This window comes from Armigeres subalbatus, chromosome 1 (genome assembly GCF_024139115.2).
Source record: "Armigeres subalbatus isolate Guangzhou_Male chromosome 1, GZ_Asu_2, whole genome shotgun sequence".
Taxonomy (NCBI): Eukaryota; Metazoa; Arthropoda; class Insecta; order Diptera; family Culicidae; genus Armigeres; species Armigeres subalbatus.
The window spans coordinates 293,129,881-293,154,106 of NC_085139.1; the positions used below are offsets into that span (position 1 = coordinate 293,129,881).

General features: G+C 42.3%; 2 protein-coding genes across 3 annotated transcripts in view; one reads left to right on the top strand and one right to left on the bottom strand.

The window, feature by feature from the left end:
• Window positions 1-24,226, bottom strand: part of LOC134207731 (gamma-aminobutyric acid receptor subunit alpha-6) — a 642,164-nt gene that overhangs the window by 175,237 nt on the left and 442,701 nt on the right. The window lies entirely within an intron of this gene.
• The window catches only part of LOC134207728 (gamma-aminobutyric acid receptor subunit beta-like), a 118,706-nt gene continuing 109,666 nt past the window's right edge, over window positions 15,187-24,226 (top strand). The window contains exon 1 of the mRNA XM_062683576.1: window positions 15,187-15,804. The gene's annotated coding sequence lies outside the window, so the exon portion shown is untranslated. The remainder of the gene's footprint in view (window positions 15,805-24,226) is intronic.

Here is a 24,226-nt window from a genome sequence, read left to right on the forward strand (position 1 = left end):
TCACCCAAGACTTCTTGGGTCAGCTTCCTGTAGTCAGTCCCACTAGCCCTTGTCAGTTTTCACCAACAAGCCCTCTCCTCTGTCCTTAGCTTTCTTTGCGGGTCAAGATGCGTTCGACTTCCGCTTTGCCCTACTGACCAACTGCCAGGTTTGGTCCCTTGTGCCGATGGCACAGGCTGGCTGGTACTCTCTTGCGGCTGGTACTCTCTTCGCCGTTTTGGGCCGAGAAGTCACCTTCTCGGGTCGACGCCCTTCGGGCTCCTCTGTACCCCGATCTGCTCCGCCCAGACGACGTTTGGCCTTTACGGTTGCACGTCGTTTGGCTTTGCTCTGAGCGCCTTCGCCGGATTGCTACCTGAGTTGTTTCGGGTTCAATCGCCTCTTGGGCCATGGTTGCTCCTCCAAGAAAATAGAAGGCATCGGGTTGACCACCTTTGTTGGCCTTTTTTCTTCCCACCACCTGCCTGATAAACGCATCCTGTTCTTGTCGGGTGGCCTAATACCCGGAAACAGGCAGTTACCTTTGATGGAACCCTACTTCTACATATTATGGAAGGCATTTCTTAGTCGTGCGGGAAGTTGCGTGGCTGCCAAGAAAGATTATGCTGAAGGAGGGTGGGTTCAACTTCTGGTCTAGGAAATTTATCGAAAAAAATCATTTTCGACTTTTTCAGGTATTAAAGTTTATACGAATGCAAAAAAGTGGTAACTTGGCTTATAAACTTCGCAGAGCAGATAACAATTTAGGAAATGCTAAATGAACACTAAGCTATTATTATTAATTTTCCGCGAAATGGTGCATTGTTCAACCGCGAAAATGAGTTCCGCAAAATAGTTTTCGGCGAAATGTTATACAATTGCAAAGACAAATTATTACAATAATTAATGCTTGATGGTTTCGTATACTTCAGCTAAATATTCAAAATTACTTTTTTGAGAACAGAGTCTAAATGTAGCGAATTAAAGAAACAAGCAAATCAACGAAGGAATTGTTTTGATTTGAGACATAGCTGATGGGGGAAGGGTCGTTTGGCCGAAACCCATTCGGCCGAAAGCCATTTGGCGGTATGCCACTAGGCCGAACAAACCATTAGGCTGAAACCCATCTGGGCGATAGGGTCATTTAGCCGAAAGAGTCGTTTGGCCGAAAGGGTCATTTGGCCAGAAGGGTCATTTGGCCGAAAAGGACGTTTGAAAAGTGAGAAATTAGGAATTAGAAGTGAGACTTCTCACTTCTCAATCTTCATTTTTCTTCTCACACTGTAAAAAGTGAGAAGCGCGAAATAAGTAATGAGACGTCCCACTACCCACATGAGGAATGAGGCTGAGACGTCTCTCTTCTTACTCCTAATTTCTCACTTTTCAAATGAACTTATTTGGCCAAATGTCTTATTCAGCCAAATGACCATTTCGGATAAATGACCCTCTCGGCCAAACGACCTTTTCGGCCAAATTACCCTTTCGGCCAAATGACTCTTTCGGCCAAATGACCCTTTCGGCCTAACGACCCTTTCGGCCAAATAACTTTCGGCCTAATGGCCTGTTCAGCCAAACAACTTTCAGCCTAGTGGCATTCAGCCAAATGTCTTTCGGACGAATGGGCTTCGGCCAAACGACCCTTCCCCGTGCTGATGAGCGTCAATATCATGACTATCGAAGCCAACATTGATTGAAACATGTAAATATTTTCTTCTTATTGAATGTCAAAAAGGCACTCACTTGTTCGCAATTACCAAGCGTCAAATACTGGACTTTGTCTCTACGCTGCTGGTACATCCCGAGCAAAGCTTGAGAGCAAAACGATAACTCATTTTGATGTTGTGAAATCGCCGAATATGATTACTTAATTTGATATCTTTTTGGTCGTTTTAACGGTTAAAATAACAAAATAACAAAATAACAAAATCAGTTATTAATTGAGAGCGTTTATGTGCCCGTTATTTACAACTAGTTTATTTGTGGACGCTGCGCGGGCGCTACCGTGGCAAGCGTTTTTTTTTTTTCAATATAAACGGTTTAAATAGTTGCATGAATTAGCATTTAAAAAAATATAAAAATTCCAACGTCTGTTGTCTGTGATTTTTTTTCATCAAATGCTGTGTCTGGTTGTCTAAGATTGTCACTTAGGCCGATACAAATATTTAAAATCTATTTTGTCTCCCCCCCCCCCCCTCGGATTTTTTTTGCCAAAAAATAATATTTTGAGGGGGCAACAAAATAAAATTCGGATAATTTTGAGGATTTTCAAAAAATTCTTTAATAGTTCCGAGGAGTTTTTTGATTTTTTTCATTTTAATATTTATTTTTTATTATCCCTCCCCCTTGACCTTTTGGTGACCAGTAGGACAAAAAGTTAATTAAATATTTGTAACGGCCTAATTTTGTTTTCTGCATCTGATAGTAAAAAAGAATTGAAGTGTCAAATATTTTATTTTTTTGTGAGAATTTCTCCGCGTGCTGCGTCTGGTTGGCTAGTCACCGGACAGACAAACAGGGCTATTATAGAGTACTATAAGAAGAGTAATGTCATGTGCCACGTTTGACAGGTCTCCTGCTCGTTTGGAACACGCATTTGTATGGAACTGACAGACGATTCTATTCCAATTCTGACACTTGACGACACTGTTATTATAGCCACTGTAGGCTATTATATATAGTATATATGCAATAAGAGTAAAATCAGCAGTGATTCAAATCGTTCGGGGCTGTCAGTTTGAATATGAATCTGAATCATGCACTTTCCCAGCAGTGGCTCAAGATTCATTTTTTATAACAGTCGAGATTCAAAAGCTTAAAATTGTTATACCGCTCAGTTCTATTTTCTGCAGATTTGAACCACGTATGAATCACGAGATTCAAATATTTTTCAATTGTTTTTGTGTATGATGCGTCATTTTATGTACAAATCAATCCACTTTGCATTTACCGCACCTTGCTCAGCAGCTACATAATCATTTCATTTAATGAAAATAAAAAATCAAACATGAATAGAACACTGCTGTCACATAACATATAGGCATCTTTGCCGTGGAATGTGGTCCTTCGATGATTTTGGAACGCTAGCGAACCTGGCGGTGGAAGTCAAGCTTTACTGAACAACGCATAAAAGACAGAGCAGCATCGCATGCTTTGCTTTCTCTTTCTGTCGCCCTGGATATACGGGAGTGCCGTTCGTCGATTGTTGATACACAAAGAGCCTACTTTGAAATTTGCAGTTTGTTCTATGATGTCTATCTGTTTTGTGCTGCTGTGGAAGCCTGTGAGTTTGTTCTATTTTGACTCATATTCAAACTAGAATAGTATTCGAAAATTTACAACCAAACTGAACTACTGATTTCACTCTAAAGCAATTTAATTTTTTGTGGAAAATAATATTGAAAATTGCACTCCAAACAAATATGGACCAGTCACATCTCCCACATATTTTTCTGGGTGAATGCTATCAAAAACACTCGAGACCCTGCCGAGTCCTTTTCGTTTCTATCTGGTCTCCAATGAAATCCAAGAACTATGAACAGTTATATGGATGCCCCCAAGAAACGATTCATATTCTTGAAACGTTTACATGAAATCACTATGCGGAGGAGGGTGGCCATAAACCCGGAAATTTGAAAATAAGTATTCAGGGTTTTAATCTCTACTGCTGAAAAAACTAAAAATACTGAAAAGAATTTCGTAATTGAAGAACATATTCCGTCGAAGTTCAAAAGTGCTTGCCCTACCTGTACTTATAACGACCGTGCAGTGTTTCTCTTTCAGAGCAACTAAGAATAACATGACTTCTTCTTCTTATTGGCATTACATCCCCCACTGGGACATTGTCGCTTCGCTGCTTAGTGTTCATTCAGCACTTCCACAGTTATTTTTTGCCTAGACCGGCACCGAAAATTGCCTAGACCGGCACCGGGAATCGAACCCAGCCACCCTCAGCATGGTCTTGCTTTATAGCCGCGCATCTAACCGCTAGGCTAAGGAGGGCCCAGCATGACATGACTACCATGCCGAAAAAAATGGTTTAATGGTTCAAAATTGCACTCCCGCGAAAACTTTCCCACAGTGGAATGGTGCTCCGCAGAGTCGACAGGTGCTCCTATCGTTACATATCCGTATTTTGTCGACTCGACGATTGTCAGACAGATTGCATAACATAACGATTCATGGCGTGGGACGAACACCATTACAACGTCGACGGATTCGGAAAAATTCAATTACACGCCCCGACTGATTGGAGCTCCTGCGAGACAGCATTCCAGAAATGCATTCCCATCGCACAGTTCTTCAATATTATCGTGTCGTGTGTCATTGCTTGTTTCACATCGTTGCTCGCCTACTTGTATCCACGGCTCCTATCATGACAACGCCCCCTCTCAACCCACTTTTCCACCTTGGCTGTGATTGATGCAGAACTCTTGATGACGAAGACGACGGGTGACTACTTTGATGCGCTTGTTAGTGGAAGAGGATTTGCAAGATTCCTGACATCTTATGTATCGGAATTCTGGCGAATTTTATGATTGGTTTCTTCAGCCATGAAAATTTAGACACAAAAGAAACCCATTCTCGACATGAAACATGAATAAACGATGTTCGCCAAAGAAACGGCCAAATTCTTAAATCGATCATCCCTTCGGGCGAGCCTCCATCAGAATGCCTATCTACCGTTCGGTTATGACAACGATATGGGATATTCTTTGGCTCTTCTTCCATCCACACTTCCTCCGGAAATAACATCCGAAAAATGCGTGGCTGCTCCCATGCTGCCGCTTAGTATCAAATATTCGTTGACTTGCACCAGGTGTAAGAGCTAGAAGCATCTTTTTTTTTTGGTCTTTTGGTTCCAGAAACACATAAAATTCCAAATACCTGTCATGATGTGGATGGTTGCGGCACCATCCGGCAGCCGGCGGAAATTTTGCTGCCTGAGGGCAGTTACGAGAGCAACAACCATTCAACAATGGTATGTTTGTTGTTTGTATACATAGCTTTGCTCGCTCCAGCTACAAAGATTCAGACGGATTTCACCGAGGGGAGAATCGTAGTAGCAGAATAATCCAAAATGGCAAATTCCTATTAATCTCAACAAATGCTTTTTGATATAAACTCATTTTTTTATTTTGCTGATTATATTTAAATTCTGGAAACGAATTACAGTTTTTTATTGATAAAAAAAGACAAACCCGAACTGAAGTCAAAACTGACATACGACAATGAATAAATGCTACAGCGTGCAGCGTTTTGTAACACATTCCCTCACGTGTACTGAGCAGCCACAATAAAGAATTTTAAAATTTCCCATTTAATTCACATCAAACCAATACCGCACATTTCGTAGACAAACGAGGTTTTGACGTATGTTCTTCGTTATTGCCCCCAGAGACAGATTATGGAGCTGAGCTTCGTTCTTTAAATTTTAACTCGCAGACTATGATGGGAGGAAATTTGACAAACAGAAAGGCATTTATAAACGAAACGTGTGGAGAAGGTGTATTTATCGTAGAGATGAGAACTAAAGTATTCATGAAAAACATGCAAATTCATTGGATATGCTATTCAATTATACGTGAAGTTGTGTGTCTTTCGACAATATAATAAAAAACGCTTCCCTTGATTGCATATTTGTAAAAGTTGCAGCTTTTATCGACTTTGAGCTAAATTTATCCAGCTTTTTACGCGACAGTGCCGATAATATATCATTGGAATCCCGGCTTATTTGCGTACCAATTAGAATGCCACTTTAAAAACGTATCCATCGTATCCATCCAAACCGACATTGGGCGGCGTCCCAATAGTGATGCCAATCTAATGCCAATATAGTCTGGCTAGAAGGAGGAAAAGCGGAAATCAACGACGGAAGGCGTTCTTGATCCTAGGAGAAACCATCGACGCACTTTCCGGGACTAATCACCATTAGGTGTAACACCTGTTGGTTACAGCTTACAAACCCTTGATGCATATTTTAACCAAATACTAATTTACGGCAGAAATTGGAATTAATTGCGGATTACCTAAAATGAAGAAAATCATTTTAGAAAAAACATCAAAACAATAAGTCATTTACCGTGAATGAGTGGGTATCATAAACATCTGCAAATTATTGACAGTTAGGAAATCAAATATATATTGTCGGCGTAGCACCAAGTTAGAATTCGGAAGTCGGGACTTCCGAACCGAACTTTCTTCCGAAGTTTTATTTGTCAAACTAATTGATGCGTTGTTTAGCGCATCTTTAGGCGAATCCAGCGCAGTACTTCCGAAGTTGGCAAAGTTGCCTGTATCTGGAGAAAAATCCAACTTCGGTATAAAAAGCGGTATAAATTTATTCCGGATAGACAATAATCAAAGGCTACTTCGATATACCAACAATCAATATGAAACTGACGACTTTTTGGTGGTTCCGGTTTCGTATGCTATAAATGATCCACGGTACCCAGTAATGTAATCAGTAATCAGTACGTAATTTCTGAACGTTTTAGTACAAAACATATTTATTAAAATCAAAGCAAACTGCACTCTTCACTCCCATTGCAACATTCCTATTTCAACTGTCAATCTCACACAAACGTTTTGTTGTTAATAGTCTCTTTTCTACATCATAAAGTTGAACGTCATTTTTTTTTTCAAATGAGGCAAGACAAACAGTATCCATTCAATGCTATTTTTGTCATCATTCTTCCGAAGTTTCTTATCTTCATTTTTTAAGGCATACTTGAAGCGATCTATAAGTTGCCGCATATTCAAACATACCAGATCTAATCATTCAAATATAATGAGCGAAGAACGTCAGCCTTGTGGAAGGTCCCTATCCGCTCATCACAGTCGAGCCCATCCAGCCTACGATCATCAGCCGTCCCGGCCCTGTGTTTGAGGCAGGTGAGGGGACCTTCCAACAGCGATTATCAGGCAAGTACGCTCTCAATACGTTCGGTCCATCCTCCAAAAAGCCTCCTGTTTCCAGCCCACGCGCAGCGACGCCTCTCTCATCGGAATATCCTCTCGACCGGACACCGGGACGCACACTTGCCCCCAGCCTTGTGGAAGGTCCCTATCCGCTCATTACAGTCGAGTCCATCCAGCCTGCGATCTTCAGCCGTCCCGGCCCTGTGTTTGAGGCAGGTGATGGGACCTTCCAACAGCGATTATCAGGCAAGTACGCTCTCAATACGTTCGGTCCATCCTCCAAAAAGAGTCCTGCTTCCAGCCCACGCGCAGCAACGCCTCACTCACCAGAATATCCTCTCGATCGTACACCGGTACGCACATTTGCCCCCAACCTTGTGGAAGGTCTGGCAGGTGAAGGGACCTACCAACAACGAGCATCAAGCAACGAAAACAGTGGTCTGCGTATCTACTATCAGAATGTTCGCGGGCTTCGTACCAAAATCGATGACTTCTTTTTGGCGGTATGCGAAGAAGATTACGATGTCGTTGTATTAACCGAAACTTGGCTGGATGACGTCATACATTCAGCAGAACCTCTAGGTTTATATCCATAAGAGAATCCTGTGTAACGCTCCCTACAACTTCCAATCATACCCAATCATCATCACTCGCGATGCGTTTTGGCGATCCATCGCTCGTGATGCAATCAACAAGGAATCCGATGAACACTTTATACGCAAAGCAAGAATCCGTGCAGATGCGAATAACTGGTGAGTGCCGTTTGCTTCCAATTTGCAGATACTGGTAACTCAGTGATTGGCAAAAGCACGGATGAAAAGGGAAGCCCAAAAAGTATGGTTTGGTTCCTTGCGTATCGTGTTCTCACGCGTGACGAATACACACGAACAAAAGCTGTGGTATTCATAACTGAGCGGCATCTCAAGCGAAAGATGATGCTATATAGGAATCAGTAACCCTGCCTACCCGTGCGCATTTTCCGCAGCCCCTCGTGCTCGTCCGTCAGCGTGATCAACCAAACCGGATGAATCCAGCGTGGGGTGGCAGACCCGCTTCCCCGGTGACCTGCTAGGCAAACCTCCTGTGAATCGTTCCAGCCCAGCGAAAAACCGATATTGGCCTTGCTAAAGAAAATTTGTCAGGTCTTGGTTTACTCTTTTCCTCTGTCCTGAACTCAATTTCTTGGTTCACTCCATTATAAACTTAATACTGAAAAGAAATGGAAATTAAATAGGTATCTGTTGAAAATTATTTAAAAAGCCCTGCGGATGCACATCTGTCGGCAATTATTTTATATCCTCAATAACGCTTCTTGGAATACTTATCAGTTTTTATGAAGAAAATTCATTTTTGTTTGTTGATAGTTTTCTTGTTACCAAGCAACCGCCAAATCGAGGGACTAGCAAGAAGGAAAATTGAGCATGATGTAATGTTGACAATACGAGATACGAGGGGAAAGTCGATTTCTCGATTATTTTGGGTACCGTAATATTAGTACTTGGAACCATAAAATGAGTACTAATTTGTTCAGACCCCAACATCTTGATTATTATATCTATGGATATACCTTTCAAATCCGTACACAGTAGGGTGGTTCAAAAAATCGATTTTGCTCCACAGTGCTCAACTGATTCTTTACAATGTTCTGATTGATCTCTGAAAATTTGAGCTCATTTGGATTGAAACTGATTTAGCACAAGCGATTTCAAGTTTGCATGCAAATTAGTATGGGGAAATTTATTTTTGACGTAGGACTACGTCTGTGTTTTCTATATTGGGGTACACTTTACGATTGCGAAAATCGGGGACCGTCACGAAAATATGATAGACTTTAAACTTTAATATCTAAGCCGTTTCTCGATGGATTTTCAATTTTTTTGGACCATTCGATCAAGGATGAGTCAACGATCAAGGATGAGTCTTTGTATTTATTTGAAAATACTGATTTTTAACTATTTTATATCGATAATTGATAAAAAGTTTAGAAATAGGTAAACTAACCAATCACGTACATGCATCACATGCACAGACATCAAAAATCAATCACTTGCGGGTGTGGATCTAATCCTCAGTTTGAACAAGATTTTACGCATAGCAGACGCATCAAAGCTATCGTAGCGGAGCGGACACAGCATCACGGAGGCGCTAGTAACATTTTAAAAGAAAATCCATCGCATTTGTGGTGGTGCTCGATGTGTTGCTGCAGATCATTCAACCTCAACGAACCAGAATTTCATATGACGGAAAGGTTGACCATAAAAATAGCACTGTGGCAAACCCGCACCACTAGTGCCGATGCTGAAAATTTATAACAAATTGTGGTGTCAGTTAGTTGGAAAGGAACATTGGGAAAAGAAAATTGGTTCTTCTCAGAACCAACATTTTATGAAAAGAAAGAGTTAATTGCGAAAGTGGACTGTTTCGGTGGCATCGGGTTTGGTGTGGTAGCTTAGTTGCTGTTAGTGATCCCATCCATTAAAATTCACTACATCATCTCCCTCCGACGCGCTATCAAATTCGCTATTTACGATTGAGTTTTGAACTTTTAAGAAAGTTTATTTCGGATACTCGGATCAACTTTCTTTTGTATAAAATCAATGAAGACGCCACCTTTGTGGAAACTATCTACCTACAGCAACTACCCATTAGTGAACGTCGCTTGGACAGACAGATGCCAAAAGATAATGTTTTGTAATATGAAGAAACTTCGTCTTGAGTCAAATTTCTGTTGTCATTCCTGGCAACAATACGCATCTTAGATAAACAACATCTCATAACCAAATTCAGAATCTTGCGAGAAAGTTTCATTTGATTCTTAGATTTCATCATTCTCCGAACGGTCCGTTGTCTGTGGAAACCCGATCGAAATGGCTCGCGCACGCCGAAAAGCAGCTTTCTTATATCTAATGAAGTAATTCCATTAGCCCCGCCCCTTCATTAATCGTTATGAGTGCACATTATATTTACATCATATAAGCTCATAAAGGGGCGGGGCTTACGGGTTTAATTAATTAAATACAAGAAAGCTGCTGTTCGGCGCGCGCGAGCCATTTTGATCTGGATTCCACAGAAGGCGGTTCAACATTCGATGCAGCGGAGCGGACACAGCAGCACGAAGTGGGTGGCAGTGTGGCAATGCTGCAAATTTATTTCAACCTTTGGAGGCTCAGCGAAAAACCATCAAGTGGCGGTCGGACAGTTGCAACGCAAGGTGTCGACAAGCGATTGGATGCAGTTAGTTATTGGACAGAAGGCGCATTTGGGAAAAGAAAATTGGTTCTTCTCAGGACCAACATTTTATGGAAAAAAAGAGTTAATTGCGAAAATGGACTGTTTCGGTGGCATCGGGTTTGGCGTGGTACCTTGGTTGCTGTTAGTGATTCCATCCATTCAAATTTATTGCATCATCTCCCTCCGACGCGCTATCAAATTTGCTATTTACGATTGAGTTTTGTACTTTAAAGAAAGTTTATTTCGGATAGTCGGATCATCATTCTTTTGTATAAAATCAATGAAGACGTTACCTCTGTGGAAACTATCTACCATCGGTGAACGTCGCTCGGACAGACAGATGCCGAAAGATAATGTTTGGTAATATGAAGAAATTTCGTCTTGAGTCAAATTTCTGTTGTTACTCTTCGCAACAATACGCATCTTAGATAACCAACAGCTCATAACCAAATTCAGAATCTAGCGAGAAAATTTCATAAGATTCTTAGAATTTGTCATTCTCCGAGCAGAGCGGACACAACAGCACGTAGGCGGTCGGCGGTCGGACAATTTCAACACAAGGTGATGTCAAGCGTTTGGGTGCAGTTAGTTATTGGAAAGACGCATTGGGAAAAGAAAATTGGTTCTTCTCAGGACCAGCATTTTATGGAACGAAAGAGTTAATTGCGAAAATGGATTGTTTCGGCGGCATCGGGTTTAGCGTGGTAGCTTGGTTGCTGTTAGTGATTCCACCCGTTCAAATTAATTGCATCATCTCCCTCCGGCGCGCTATCAAATTCCCTAGCTACGACTGAGTTTTGCTCTTTAAAGAAAGTTCATATCGGATTGTCGGATCAACCTTCTTTTGTAAGCATAAAGACCTTTTTGGAGGACACCATCCTAAAAAATGGCCGAAATAAAGGAGAAATAATCAGAATCAGAAGTGGCGTGAAACCAAACGCAATTAGATTTATATGCAACGTTTGGTTTTCACCCGCGATGTAAGCGTTCGTTACAAAGTAAGGATTGTGATGTCCCCGACTGAAAGCCAGTCGAGTGGCTTCAGCGGACAATACGTCATGTTAATTACACGGTTAGAGACTACTATCCAACTGGGAACAACTATTCGACCTCTTGATTCAGTTGGCCTCCGAGCAGTTTGCTCAATGTTAATAAAACGACACACACTATTATGGCAAATACTATCAATTTCGAATAGCTACGTAGTCCTACGTCACCTTTGCGTACAACCCGATTGGGCTGCACCTTTGAGTTTTTCAGTATACTGCAAATGACGCTTCCGCATTAAGCGCAGGTTAAAAGAAAACCTACATAGCTAAAAGGAATAATCAACAGCTTTCACCCAACGAAAACCGCATGTTGATTGATCGCTCCAGTAATTAGTAATCGATTTTAATACAGGTTGCGAATCTTTAGTCATGATGGTTAAACTTCTTTGAGGGCATCACTGAAATGTGCAGTGCAACATAGTAGCCTGAATTTGTGTGTGCTATCTTTCGCGCCACGAGCAGCAATGTTGCCTGTTGAGAAGTTATGCAATTAGCTCCAGAAAGCCATGGTATAGATTAAATTCGATTACTAATTATTGAAACGATCAATTGAGATGCGGTTTTCATTGAGTGAAAGATGTTGAGTATTCCTTCTAGCTATGTAGGTTTTCTTTTAACGTGCGCGTAATGGGGAAGCGCCATCAACGTATAATGAAAAAATAAATTTCCCCATACTAATTTGCATGCAAACTTGAATTTCCAGCCACTATGCGTCTCCGAATTTCTCTGCTGGTATCATTTTCGCCAGTCACCAGTGAGCCCAAGTACACAAATTCTTCTACCACCTCGATTTCGTCACTCGCGGCGGGTGGCTCACATTGTCTTCTCTTGAGCCTCTTCCTATCATGTACTTCGTCTTCGACGTGTTAATGACTAGTCCGATCCGTTTAGCTTCCCTCTTCAGTCTGATGTATGCTTCCTCCATCTTCTCAAAGTTACGTGCCATAATATCTATGTCGTCGGCGAAGCCAAATAGGTGGACGGACTTATTGAAAATTGTACCGCTCGTGTTAATCCCTGCTCTTCGTATTACCCCTTCCAAAGCGATGTTGAATAGCAGACACGAAAGACCATCACCTTGCCGTAACCCTCTGCGGGTTTCGAAGGGACTCGAGAATGCCCCTGAAACTCGAACTACGCACATCACCCGATCCATCGTCGCTTTGATCAACCGTGTCTGTTTATCCGGAAATCCTTGTTCGTTCATTAGCTGCCATAGCTGGTCCCGATCGATTGTATCATATGCGGCTTTGAAGTCGATGAATAGATGATGTGTGGGCACGTTGTATTCGCGGCATTTCTGCAGTACTTGGCGAATGGCAAACACCTGGTCCGTGGTGGAGCGTTCGCCCATAAAACCCGCCTGGTACTGCCCCACGAACTCCCTTGCAGTTGGTGCTAGTCGACAGCATAAAATTTGGGAGAGTACCTTGTAGCCGGCGTTCAGCAATGTGATTGTGCGGTAGTTGCTACAATCTAGCTTGTCGCTTTTTTGTAGATGGGACACACGAGACCTTCCATCCACTTCTGCGGCAAAACTTCCTCCTCCCAAATCTTGGTAATAAGCCGATTGAATAACATGCATTCTAGGGCCACCGTACAAAAGATGTGTATGGGGAGAACAGTCTGAAAGGAAACCTTTGGTGACGTCCTAACGTCTATATTGGCTAGCTCGTATCAATATAATTACTCAGGGTCGGCCACCGACCTCGGGAAGACTGTTAAAGCCATCACTTACCTATTTCATCTATAGCTACTGAGAACAAGGCCACATCCACCGATTCTTTCTCTATGACATGCTAATTTGAGAAGAGAGAGATTTTACTTAACATAACAGATTTTTATTCGAGGTTTTTTTTTTTAGGGGAAATGTGTTTCGTTGCAGCGCTGATGACGATGGGGCCCTTCGGGAGATGATGAACGGAAGTGGCAGTGACGTATCTTGACTTACATGCGTTGGTGGGATGTCAACAGAGATGTGCGCAGCTTGGAGATGGATTCTGGGTCGAGGGATCCTCACGCAGTGGGTTTGTGTGGGTTCGTTGAACCAGGTACACGAAAATAGGATTTGGACCTGCACGATAGGCCTGGCTTCGACCAAAAGAGCCGCGTGGTGAATACTTCACGATGTAAGATTAGATGTGGTAGTTCGGCTCTATTGCGAATAGCCAGGTCGTAGTAATCGGCTGCTTTGTAATCCGAAACATACACGGCGTCTCGGGAAACCATTTGGGCTCGGCCATCGACGCGACGTTCTAACACGTTTTTTCCTTCAAACTGCCACTTGTACACTTGTTTCTGACATGCGACTAGATGTTGCTTCTTTCGTGGTCAAGAACGTACTCCTTTAAGCAAGCGTCACTATCCCAAATCCCCAACAGCTTCAACTCCTATTCATCTCCTTCCTTCTCTATTGCTTCTCCATCCTTCTCTCTCCCGGATCCAGTGGTGCGGTTGATCCAAATTATCCCCTTTGGTAACACATTTACTCATATTCCCATTTCGGTAGCTCAGTACAAACGGTGTTTCAATTACAGAGTCTTTTTTCGGAAAATTTTAATCTACTCGCAGAATTATACTTTTTACTAATTCATTACTAAATTGTATTTTATTTGACAGTAAAGGCTCGATGGATGCTTATTGTTCCGATATTTAGAAATACGTTAACAAGTCCAGAATACACCCCTTTAGTTTTTCTCTCGATGTTTTCACCAATGGAAGCAAGAATACCGAATCATTTCAACGTGCACATACAAAATTTGCAAAACTAGCTACATTTCACAATGCACTCCTATTCAAAATATTAAGGTTTTTATGACTATCTAACGCATTTAAAATATGTTTCAAATGGACCTAGGAAAAAACGCCCCATTGTGAAATAATGGTGAACGCATGGTTGTTTATTTTGTCTTAACGGATTGAATGAAAATCTTACGGGTGAGGTGAAAGGATCGCAAATCGTAAAAATGAAGAGATTTTGTTAAATTATTCTATTGCAGCTCGATAATGAATAACTAATATTGAATTGTTATGCTAACATTCGTTCAAAAATGTCCCACAAAAGAATATTCGAGTAAATCTATGGGTGAGCCCATTTTGCCCAGTGCATTTTGCATTGTTTTCCCCTACTAGCGGATAATTGTCGTTCTTAAACAGACCTTTAGTCAACGACTAATTATTAGCTGTTTCGGGGTGATTTTGGTTCTGTGGGCTCAACATTCTTACAAAAGTGGAAGAGCACTTAATCCACTATGAACGACTCAAAAGTACACAGAAGCTGTGAAGGTAATATTTTTTAGAATCTACTATTTTACAGAATCCTTTCCTATCTCCCCGAAAAAAATATTGTTAGAGTATTAGAGCTATGAAAGGAAGAACTAAAACATTTACTTTATTACAAACTCAGAAAAAAAAGAATATTGGATGATTTCAAAATTAATTAATACTTGACCTATTTATTATATTAATTATCCAGTAAAATATTAGAAATAAAATTGAATGTATGGGGATTGGCATCAGGTCACTCTTTATAATTATATTTATTATCATAAATGGCGTAATCTGAATGGAATCTAATGATAAAATTCAAATTGGCTGGGTTTCAACCAAAAGGATAATTTGATATCCCTATCAACGGCACAAATTGTGCTATCACATCCAGATGGCACTGTCGCCATCCATTCTGAGCTCTGATAGCACACGGCTTTCGTCAGCCTTCCTCTAAGAACCGAATGGACCATCCATTCGGTTGTCAGTCAGCTCTATTTCCACTTTGATCTGAGTGAGCGGAAAACTTCCTGCCCACTTTTCCACCCCAACTGCACAAACAAGAAAACTGACATCTTTCAACCCCCCTTCGAACCATCAGAGCTGTCAAGCCAGTACGGAAGCACTTTATCCCCCATTGACTCCCACGTCAGATAAAATAAATGAGAGCATCTCTCGCTCTCATGGTCGCGTCCCCACAGCATCCGAGAATCTTCTGTATCAGATGTGAGGATGGGATCATCCGCCGAGCTGAAAGCGTTGTGTTTTTCGTTTTCTGAGGTTTACTGCTGCCAGTGTCAGATGAGTTGAATTCCAGTAGACTGATGTGTAGTCAGGTTTCGACCGAGATTCGCACTTCCAATTCGCGCGGTGAACTGTGAAGAAAACCCAGTTGTGGCGACAAATTTGTAATTACCTACGGTTTGTGAAAATTTTCCCCCGAGCTGGGTGAAGGAGAAAAAATCGAATTCAAGTGCAGTGAGGTGGACTTTGAAGGCATTTGAAAGCCTCAGCATAACAGGCGAAACTGGTTTGCAATGGTAATGCGATGGGACGAAAGGTCATTTTCGGAGAGGTTGTTTGCGAAACATTGTCAAGCAAAGGGCAGCCCAAATGGTGATGTTGAACTGAGCTTCTGATTAGCAGAAACATACAAGATGAAAAGTGATTTGACTTTCATAAGAGGATAATTATTGAAGCGGAACGAGCATCAAATAGACTGTCTTTGCTGTGATGATGATGATGATGATGATGTTCGCTGACTGAATGGGGAGGAGGAAGCGCGCCTGAAATGGATTATCGGATTTGGGACTAGTCTACCCCGCAGGAGTTCTCGAGTTGAAGACAGAGGGGAGAGACGGTAAGTTCTTCAAACATAAAGTTCAACCACGATTTTGTCCGCCTTGGAATTAATTAACAAATTCAAATACGAAAAGCTGGTTGAGGAGTTTTTGTGGCACGCGTTGGAGGGAAATGGAGGATGTTGTACTCTGGTGACTATTGGCAGCAGAGGACCATTGAAATGAGGGTGAAAGTTATGGTCGATTCCTGATTGTGGAGTGAGTGTGAATTTTTTAATAAAATTATTGATTGAAAAATGAGCATGAGGTGAGATGGTGACGATGTGTTGTGTATACATACTTGGATGTAGAAGGGTTTATTCAGCGTGATATTAACGACTGATGTAAGTATGAGTAGTTCAGTTACACACTGGGTGTAATAAAGTGTGCGATAAGAACTTCGGTCCAGATGGTGGTTCTCTTTGTTACATCCGTTAAACTTATTTTTTTTTATGTTTTTTCAACTTTCTCGTTCATATACTTATGTGGATGCTGTGATACCACACCAAACAAGGCTCAATATTTGTTTTAAAGCAAAAATAACACCTTGTTAAAAAGCTGTGTGAAGTTTGTGTGGATTTCTGGAAGAAAAAGTTATTGAAAAGTTGTCGAAAAGCTAACTGATCAGATTATAGTAACTCATTTCACAAAATCATCCAACACACGATTGTTGCTTGCATTCAGAAATGTTGACATCTTAAAAGCAAGACAAAAAAATTAGGTAGGCAAAGGAATAAAACGTAATTACGAATAAGAAGATCACAAAATTTGGAAAAAGTATAAACAAAATTGATCGACACTCTCGGTAGAAGAGCTCAGAATCCTCCAGTTTGAGTTCAGATTGTTCAACTGTTAATTTCTGTCTAATTTCCTTCTTTCCTCTTTCTTTTTTCTTCATGCTTCCTTTTTTCTTCTTCCCTCCTTCTTCTCTCCAGCTACTTTCCTCTTCCTTCTCCCTTTGTTTTCTTCCTAATTCCTTCTTCCTTATTTATTTTGTCGTCTCGCTCTCCCTTCTTTCTTCTCATTTCTCATTTATTCCATTTCATGTCTTACTTTTTCCTTCTTCCTTCCTTCTTTTTTTGTTATTTTTCATTTTTGTGTGTTGAAGTATTTCTTTTACCTGCAACCGTTCGCAACCGTTCGCAAATTGTTAGAGGTAATTATTTAACTTTGGTGGATTTAGCGCCACTCTCGCCTCGCGTACTAGAGACCACCAGTCTGTTGACTTGCCTGATTATTTGAAACAGTTTCTCAGGGAAAATCCTCGAATGGTTGCTGACCCGCTGAATCCTGGGAGAACCACACCGCAATCCTTTTCCTTTTTTTTCCTGTTCGGGTGTGCCACTGCGACCAATTATTAGATCTATTGTAGCGTTACCCGTATCCTTAGTGTTTAAGTGCATGTCGAATTACTCCAGTGCTATTGAGAAGCAATGCAGTATCGGTTTCGATACAGTTGTTGTTTTGTTTTCTCAAGACCACCATGACAAGGTCCCGCTATTTAGACCCTTCATAGAGAGCAATCCCATTGAAGGCGCGCCCCTTATCAATAGGAAATCAATCCTTTCTTGAGAAAACAGAACAGTAATACTGTTTTTGGCCATGCATCGGAGCCCTAGCCGCATTCTTGCCTTGCTTCTAGAATATCACCAGTAAAACTCTTAAAACCCGGGATTTAGCTCTGTCTACAAGACCATTTCACGCAAGAGAATTTGTTCAGTAATAAGAACTTCCGTGTGTTCCTCTCACTACCATTGTTCACCAATTCAAGAAGAGTTAGTACGTATTTAAACCCCTAACTCGATTTTTCCAGCAGTCAGTTCAGCCTAGGACCGGGTACCGAGGTTTTTTAACTAATTGCTTGAAAAGTTGTTTCTGCTGCATACAGTTTAGCCTCAAACAAGAGGAATTCGAGTCTTTCAACTGTCTGCAAGGTAACATTAATTATGTTTTATTTCTGAGACTGCTGTTGGTAGCGAGGACTAAATACGATGAATCCTTAATTACCACAACTTATTGCCCTAGCTAGAAAAATGGATTAGGCTAGGGCTCTGTTTGGTAGATCTTACACCGCAACACACTACGTCAAAGTGATCTACCGTGTTACGGTAGTTAGTTGTTAGTTACCCTCGTAATCGCTTAAGGTGAAACTGTCCAAAATCCAAATAATTTTCACCTCGCATTTTCATAGGCACCAATCTCAACTAAGAAGCCACGAATTATTGTCATCTTTTTGTTTTGACTTTGCTGCGCCAGCTGCGCCGCAGAAAACGTGAAATAAAAAGATGACAGCTGCTCGTTGCTTTATTATTGAAAAAGGTGCCCTTGGAAACGCGAGGTTGAATAAAATTTGATTCCGAAAAGTTCGTCTTTAAGCTCATCAACTAAAACGCAAAACCGATAGAGGAATTGAAGTCTAAGGGGCATTATACCAACAGAATAACGGAAACGTAAAGAAACAGGTTCCCACGGAACTGCCGAAACCAAATTAAATGAGTCTCAGAGCTTCTAATTCAACAAATTTATTATTACGGCTTCGTTCGAGTTGGACGTAATTTAGGTACTAGCTAAGGGAAACTATTTTATGGCTATGATTTTAAAGTTTCCTCGTACATGCGCAGGATTTTTCTAATGACCTTGAATTCCTGCGGGTGGCTGAAAACGGTAGACTTTCCGGCGATTCGATAATTCTCGCGGCGGGACGCCGAAGACGCTGAACTGTTTGGCGTGGGCGACGATGGTTCGTTTCCCCGTGCTGGCGACGCAGGCGTGTCGGGGTTGCGTCGTGGTGGGCGAGTGGGCGATCGCTGCTTCACACGATGGCGGCGTGAGCTTGTGTCAAAATGCCAGAACTAGAGCTTTCGATTTGAAACCGTCGAGAACGTCCGGATTCCGGAATGACCGTTCCCTCGAGTTCCCTAGTAGTACCCTTGTTCTTGCAGCCTAGCTCCACGTTCCGACTTTCCGATTCACCGAGCGAGGACTAAAAATGGTCTACTAAGTCTCGGTTCGGGTTCGGTTCAGCATACAATGATTGGCGACAGTTTTTGCGACTGTTGGATGAGTTTCGCTCGACTAACTAACGTATCTACAAGGATCTACAAGCTCAATTTGGTCGCAACGTCATCCGCAACAAAATGGACGAAAGCCGGTCGTCATTCGGCTCAATACTCCACCGTTTTCGGGGACATTTCTACCCCATCAGTGACTATCGCACACTCAAGACCAATCTGCCAAAGGATATCGTCAAGCCTTCATCATTTGGCATCAAACGAGCAACGTTACAACGCTGTCCAGCTACAGCGAAGGACTTCGTGGGAACTTGGTCCGGGATATCAGGTCAGAAGATTTTGATTTGGTCATGAAGAACTGCTCTAGCGAGCCCTTACCTAAAATAGAGAATATTAAATTAGTTATTTTTTATGTCGTCACAAGCAGTGGTGCGAATTCTCAATCTCAGTGACTGAAATTTGTTGGATATTGATACCATTTCCTCTTCACACTCACTTCCTAGCAGTGAAAACTGAAAATGATTAGCAGCAACAATCAAAGATAAAGTAAACAAAAGACCTCTCTTCTCATTACGCAGCCCGCACTGACAGTCTATTCAGTTCACTCGCTGCTGTGTGAATGCGACGGCCCTACACGGAGAAACACGTTTACTCATTAATGGGTACTTTTTCTTTGCTATCTCTGTCTCTCTGCTGAAAAATTTACCCATTTTGGGAGAATAAGTGGATCTACTCATTTAAATGAGTAAATCCACTTATTCTTCCAAAATGGGTGAATTTTTCAGCAGAGAGAAAGAGATAGCAGAGAAAAAGTACCCATTAATGAGTAAACGATTTTTACCGGGTATATAAATGCATGGGTGAATACTATCACTTGAAAGACAGTGACAGGAAATTTGTGCCGACTGATCATCAGCTTCAGCCCGCTGTTGGCAAACCGAGTTTGCTACGCTACTCCTGCTTTGTCGTTCTGACTGAAAGGCACCGTCATAGGCAAAGAGGAGCAAAGAAAAATACAAAACAAAAGAATCACACTCAGTAGGCATTGTTGATAAATTGCACCACTGGTCACAAGTAAGAAATTTGTTAATAGGTGCAAATACAATCAATAAAACTATCAAACGGCAAGTGGTCGTAAACCTAGAAAACTGTAAAGCTTGTCAGTTACCGCTCAGCTTCTGAGACGTGCAGACGTGTTTCCGATTGCGCTCTTGGAAAGTCAAGTGATTGATTACAGTGGTTAAAGTTCGATTCCGTCCGTGCCGCGTCGCGCATTTTAGTGATCCGCGATGAGGCGAGAAAATACTTTTCGTTTTGACTATTCGAGTTTCTCGGTGAAGCCGTCAGGTTCACGGCTTTTGCCGCACGGTACTCGGCCTGAAGAAAGAAGAAGTGTTGAGACTACAGTGCCACAGAGGTGAACAATGTGCGTTCGTCAAGGTTGACAATCTGGGGGGGGGGGAGTACAAGCTTTGCATCACCATGGAAGATGCATGTCTAGAGGTTAAAGTGCACGACCTGCCAGAAAACGTCCCCGAAGAAAAAATCGTGGAATTTTTGAGTGCGTTCGGTGAAGTGTTTTCGCTGCGAGAGCTACATGGGGAGAAGGGTTCGATCTCAGTGGGATACCGCTCGGCATTTGGTCGGCCCGAATGCTAGTCCATCGAAACAACGATTCGTGGGTCACGATCGATGGACAACAGGCCTACATTGTTTACAAGGAACAGATCGTCTCTTGTAAATACTGCAAAGAGCAAGCGCATACTGGCATATTGTGTGTCCAGAACAAAAAGTTGCTAGTCCGGAAGAGCTATGCGAACGTGGCGAAATTGGGCTACGACAACCACCGAAGAAGGCGAACGTTTCAAAACCCCCGAGCGCCAAACCGGTAGGTCAGCGTTCTGTCGCTCCACCACCACCATCGCTGGCGAGCTGCCACAGCCGATTTAGCCCATATTATGTCAAACAGTAAATTATTTACATGGCTGCACTTCGCCAACCACGCAGTCTGCGGAGGGTTCGCAAATCGCCCGCTGTGCGCCTCGCCTTCTTATTCTCGTCGGATCGTTGTCGAGAACAATTTTCTACGGATTACTGTCCGACATTCTGGCTACGTGCCAGGCCCACCGCAGTCTTCCGATTTTCGCGGTGTGAACGATGGATGGTTCTCCCAACAGCTGATACAACTCGTGGTCCATTCGCCTCCTCTACGTACCGTCCGCCATCTGCACTCCACCATAGATGGTACGCAACACTTTCCATTCAAAAACTCCCAGTGCACGTTGGTTCTTCACGAATATCGTCCAGGTCTCGTCCAGGTCACCCGATCCATCGTCGCCTTGATCAACCTTATCAGTTTATCTTGAAATCCGTTTTCGTGCATTAGCTACCATAGCTGGTCCCGATCAATTGTATGATATGCGGCTTTGAAGTCGATAAATAGATGATGTGTGGGCACGTTGCACAGTGGCGGAAAGCCGGACAAAACCTCAATTTTTTTTCGTGATTTTCGTGAAGCCCATATTTTTTTTAATTTAACATATATATTGAATGAGCTAGTTCCAAAAATTTTTGATTGTAGCTTGTAAATTTAATTTTTGGTGTCTTGTTGAAGTTCATTCCGTAAAGTGTCTCCCGAACAAATATGTAAGGGAAAATGAAATTTGGCTAAACTTTTTTGGGAAAGATTCGGAAAGTTCTGGTATTATGTATTGAAACCTATTTTTTTTGTCTACTTTCCGGTGGTTCTAACTATAGTGTGGTGAATTGCGCATAGCTGCGCCAAAGCGGGAAATTGACTAGCGCAATGCTAGAATGAGGACGCTGTCTTTGTTCTAGATCCTAGGGCTTGGGCTTGCGGAAGCCCTTGGATAACATAAAGATAACAAAATGTATTCAACGTTTCAAAATTACTTTGTGATGAAGTTTTGAACGCAATCTCAGGTTTTGTCCGGGATTTGTATGAGGACCCGCCACTGTGCGTTGTATTCGCGGCATTTCTGGAATACCTGACGTACGGCGAACACCTGATCTGAGTTAGAGAAAATTGGCCACTTCAACCACCCCCCCTCTCCCCTATGTCACACTTTTTGTACGAAACATCTTAAAAAATTGTATGAGTTATCACACTTCGGGCACCCCCCCCCCTCTCTCTCTCTAAGCGTTACGTAATTTATGGAAGCTCCCTTATCGCCCTTTTAGTAGATAAGATACACGACACAGGCACACTCCATCCACTCCTGCGGCAGAACCTCATCCTCCCAAACATTGGTAAGTACTAGTGTAGCGCTCTAGCCAGTGCCTCACTAACGTGTTTAAACAGCTGTCCTGGTAGTTGGTCAACTCCAGGGGCTTTGTTGTTTTTCAGCCCGCTGATCTCCTCTTGGATTTCCTAGCGATTCGGAACCGGTAGTCGCATGCCCTGCGCGCGTGATCCTAGGTTCATTACCATACCGCCACCGTTGTCTGCCATATCGCCGTTCAGGTGCTCTTCGTAGTGCTGCCGACACCTTTGGATCACCTCACGCTCATTTGTAAGAAGGTTCCCATTTATGTCCTTACACATATCGGGCTGTGGCACGTGGCCCTTACGTGAACGGTTCAACTTCTCATAGAACTTTCGTGCGTTATTAAAGTGCGGTACAGTTGCTCATTCTCTTCCTGCTGGCGCTTTTTCCTTGTTAATCGTTATAGGTGCACTCATTACGAATAACGAAAGGGTGAACCCAATAAGCTTACACGCTTAAAATCAATAACACAGAGATGTGTTTGCATCACACAAAACGGACCTAATGCGGAACATCCCCTAGATGATCGATAGTTACACAGCCACAAAAATAGCTCGTGTGGTTTTATTGAAGCATGGATTTCAATATTTTCAACAGTATTTAGTCCCTCATGAAACAAGGAATCTGTACAAACGTTAACATGTTGAAAAGGACCGTTATCACGACCGTGCGAGGCATTTTTGTGCCTGTGTAACTGTCGCTCATCTAGGGGATGTTCCGCATTAGGTCCGTTTTGTGTGATGCAAACACATCTCTGTGTTATTGATTTTAAACGTGTACTTCATTAGATACAAGAAAGCAGCTTACGCGTGCGTGCGAGCCATTTTGTAAGAGATTCCGTAGAGAACGTTCCAACGCGGACCTAGCACCTCAACCAGCAACCATCACGTGCGAGCCGGTTAGTTCGAAATTCTTTGAAGAATGGGTCCAGAATAAACGTCAGTAATGTTCTCTCCAAAAGAGAATGAAAAAGTCTCTCACTTATCATACATATACGACATGTATCATATCGCTAGAAACTTTTTTCGTAAGCTGTTATGAAGAACTGATTCGGGAGCCTATACCTCATGATAAACTTATTTTAAAAAGCTTCAAACGCGGGGACCACTGGTTCTGATGACGCAATTCAACTTGTTCTACACAGCTGTGCGGGTTCCCACACAAAATGAGCGAGAACAAAGCGAGAATCATTACTTTTCTGCCTATCCGATTCTGTTTTATCGCACTTGTGTACAAGTTTGATAAATTTGTTATCATGGCTTGTTATGATTTGGAACAATTTTTGCTTTCTTTTATTGTTGTTCGTTTTTTTTTGAGAGTGGTTTCTGCAAACCCTTGTTGCTGCAGATCCGGTTTGCTGTAAATAATTGTGCGGCCGTCGTCAGCAACACCATCAAGATTTCGAAATTCATCCAACAATGATGGCCGTCGGCGGTGGTTGCTGCAGAAATCTCGTCGTCGATGGGAGCAGTACTAAAGCGAAATTCTGTAACATATTGATTGTGAGTGGTGCCCTTTATCGGTCCTTTTTGAGGACCATCATTTTCTGAAGGAGAAAGTTTTGTTTGTCGTATTGAAAATTGTCCCACGAATGAAATTTTCTTGCAAAATTCTTTCATTCGTTTTGCTGCTGTTAGTGGCTGCAAAATGGTGGGATGACATCAAGGAAGGAGCGCCCAACAGAGCTCTGGTCCCCACAAGTTCCTATCTCACGCTTCCACGGGTCGTCCGATGACAAAAGACCGCCAGCTAAGGGTTGTGTACTTAGCTGGTAGTGCAGCCTGGGCACTGTTGTCCTTCTGACATCATTTAGAGTGCGAAGGTACACCTCGAGCGTCTGTTTACCAGGAGGTGCGGCTCAAACAGCGTCTGCCTGGTACTCAGCGTCTGATCAACGAAATGCTGTATCGCATCAGCTATACCTAAGGTAGCAGCCCTACCAGCGCGATGTAGGTAACGCGACCCCGGTAAGGTAGTTTAATGAAGCCTCTCAAATACCACGAAAAATGGAGATAGAAGAAAAAGAGATCGTTATTTTTGGCAACCGACCCGGCAACGATATAAGGACTATGATTGGAAACTCGGTACCTGGAATGTCATACCTCGGTATCTAAATGAATCTGGATGAGTGAGCCTTCTGGCTC